Source organism: Salmo salar, chromosome ssa09 (assembly GCF_905237065.1).
Source record: "Salmo salar chromosome ssa09, Ssal_v3.1, whole genome shotgun sequence".
Lineage (NCBI taxonomy): Eukaryota > Metazoa > Chordata > Actinopteri > Salmoniformes > Salmonidae > Salmo > Salmo salar.
The window spans coordinates 96,908,023-96,911,013 of record NC_059450.1 but is presented as its reverse complement, the minus strand read 5'-3'; the positions used below and the strand labels follow the sequence as shown (position 1 = coordinate 96,911,013).

The window sequence follows — 2,991 nt, the reverse complement described above, 5'->3', positions numbered from 1 at the left end:
TGACTTGTATAGGGACTATATGAAGGGGTTTTAGCAATTTCATTTGAAATTCTGTATATACCGCCTTAATGTTATTCCATGTCTCTTCTATAGTTCACATGTATTTAAAGGAAAAACGTTAAGCATTGCGTTATTCTTTCCACTTAAAGGAGGGTTTGTTTAATTAATTGATTATTCTGTAAGTTGTGTTTTGATACAGTTTTAATGATTGCCTGTCTATCTAAAGAACCCCCAGAGGGGGACCATAGTGCTGACTGGACTATTTTAGGATATTAAACATCTAGATGATTAGACCCCCTATAGAACCCCCCCCTCCACCAAGACACGCAGGCTAGCCGGCACGCAGGCAGCGGTTCTGGTGTTGTAAAACTATTTTGGGAGATTCTGATGCATAGCCATGACAAGAAAAAAAACTAAAACATCAAAATAAAAATTAGGGCCTTATTTCCATTTCCTAAAGTTTTGTGTAAATGAGATTTGAGAATGATTTTTCTATCTGCTTGTAGCTCTTAATATTTCCACTGTTTGTCTCTGATCATGGTTATTATAATGGTAATATGGAATGCTCTCGTGTCGTTTAAAACAAACTGTCCCCCCCCTCTCTCTTGCACCTCACTCGCTTTCCCGGGACTCTCTCTCTTTGTAACGCTCATGCTCTTGTTGTCAAGTTGTTGCCTCGCGTAGCTCCATATCCGAGGGTGCTTTTCAGCCTTTTCTTTCTGTTCCACTTGTTGCATCCTAATCCAACCCTGGTGGAGGACTGGGTAGAGGAGAGGGAGGTTGGGGTGGTTCACCAAGCAAGGTCATGTCCAGCTCTTTTTCTTTCATTATGGGTGGGCCCAGCGGGAATCAAACTCACCATCTTGACGTTGCAAGTGCCAGGATCAACTGAGCCACAAAGGACTGAAGTTTGATACCGTGTAGCTTTTAAATCAGGACCCGATCCTTTCAAAACGAACCTTCTAATTCTTCTAATTGAGATTCCAGTGAGCCATTCCTTATCCAGACATGGGTTTGCTGGCTAGCGGCACCACACCTGGGTTTGCTGGCTAGCGGCACCAGACCTGGGTTTGCTGGCTAGCGGCACCAGACCTGGGTTTGCTGGCTAGCGGCACCAGACCTGGGTTAGCTGGCTAGCGGCACCAGACCTGGGTTAGCTGGCTAGCGGCACCAGACCTGGGTTAGCTGGCTAGCGGCACCAGACCTGGGTTAGCTGTGAAACACTCTTTTCACACCGCTTCGATACTGAAATGACTTTTTGTAGCTGGTTAAGAGACTGAGGTTAAGGTTAGTAAAATTGATCTCCTAACCTGCTATGAGGACAGGGTTGTGTTCATTAGGCACCAAATGGAAGATAACTGACCAACACGGAGGGATTTACCTGAACTTGCCCCATATGCTGTTTTTACTTGTCCGTTGCTTGAATGTACACGACCCAGTCCTATCCTAGGTCTCCACCCAGGCTAACTGTTCTCTACTCTAGTCGACACCCAGGCTACCTGTTCTCTACTCTAGTCGACACCCAGGCTACCTGTTCTCTACTCTAGTCGACACCCAGGCTACCTGTTCTCTACTATAGTAATCCACCCAGGCTACCTGTTCTCTGCTATAGTATCCACCCAGGCTACCTGTTCTCTACTATAGTAGACACCCAGGCTACCTGTTCTCTACTATAGTAGACACCCAGGCTACCTGTTCTCTACTCTAGTCGACACCCTGGCTACCTGTTCTCTACTATAGTATCCACCCAGGCTACCTGTTCTCTACTATAGTATCCACCCAGGCTACCTGTTCTCTACTATAGTAGACACCCAGGCTACCTGTTCTCTACTATAGTAGACACCCAGGCTACCTGTTCTCTACTCTAGTCGACACCCAGGCTACCTGTTCTCTACTCTAGTCGACACCCAGGCTACCTGTTCTCTACTCTAGTCGACACCCAGGCTACCTGTTCTCTGCTATAGTATCCACTCAGGCTACCTGTTCTCTGCTATAGTATCCACCCAGGCTACCTGTTCTCTGCTATAGTATCCACCCAGGCTACCTGTTCTCTACTATAGTATCCACCCAGGCTACCTGTTCTCTGCTATAGTCGGCACATGTTTCTGTTCCTAAATAAAAGTCAGTGTTGTCGATGTTAAGAGGAGGAAGTGATGACTGTCCGACCTGATCGACCGGAGACGGAGTTCCTCCGTTTGCACAATACGGTGTATTTCTGAAATGTAGCCTGTCGTCCTCCCATTCTACTCTACCAAGAATGTTCTTCTCATGTTTAGCAAATACACCAACTTGTTTTTGTTGCCATTCATTGATTAATCTGAACGGCTACTATCTTGAAAAGTATTTAAAATAACATTTAATAAAGTGAACAAAAGGGTGACCACCTTTTTTGTTGTTGTTGTGGTTTTTACTTTCGCTGACTACACCACCACAGGGAGTGCTGACTACACCACCACAGGGAGTGCTGACTACACCACCACAGGGAGTGCTGACTACACCACCACAGGGAGTGCTGACTACACCACCACAGGGAGTGCTGACTACACCACCACAGGGAGTGCTGACTACACCACCACAGGGAGTGCTGACTACACCACCACAGGGAGTGCTGACTACACCACCACAGGGAGTGCTGACTACACCTGTTGGCAGCAGCCACTCAATGTTAGTGATGGCTGTTTAACAGTCTGATGGCCTTGAGTTAGAAGCTGTTTTTCAGTCTCACGGGTCCCAGCTTTGATGCACCTGTACTGACCTCGCTTTCTGGATGATAGCGGGGTGAACAGTCGGGGTTCGGGTGGTTGTTGTCCTTGATGGTCTTTTTGGCCTTCCTGTGACATCGGGTGCTGTAGGTGTCCTGGAGGGGAGGTAGTTTGCACCCGGTGATGCGTTGTGCAGATCTCACTACCCACTGGAGAGCCTTCCAGTTATGGGCGGAGCAGCTGCAGTACCAGGTGGTGATACAGTCCGACAGGATGCTCTCGATTGTGC

General features: G+C 47.3%; 1 protein-coding gene across 1 annotated transcript in view; it reads left to right on the top strand.

Moving 5' to 3' along the window:
• LOC106591038 (transcriptional regulator ATRX) overlaps window positions 1-2,387 on the top strand; it is a 174,758-nt gene extending 172,371 nt beyond the window's left edge. Inside the window, 1 exon segment of the mRNA XM_045724998.1 lies at window positions 1-2,387. This exon segment is cut by the window's left edge and continues 617 nt beyond it. The gene's annotated coding sequence lies outside the window, so the exon portion shown is untranslated.
• Window positions 2,388-2,991: the final 604 nt, after the last annotated feature.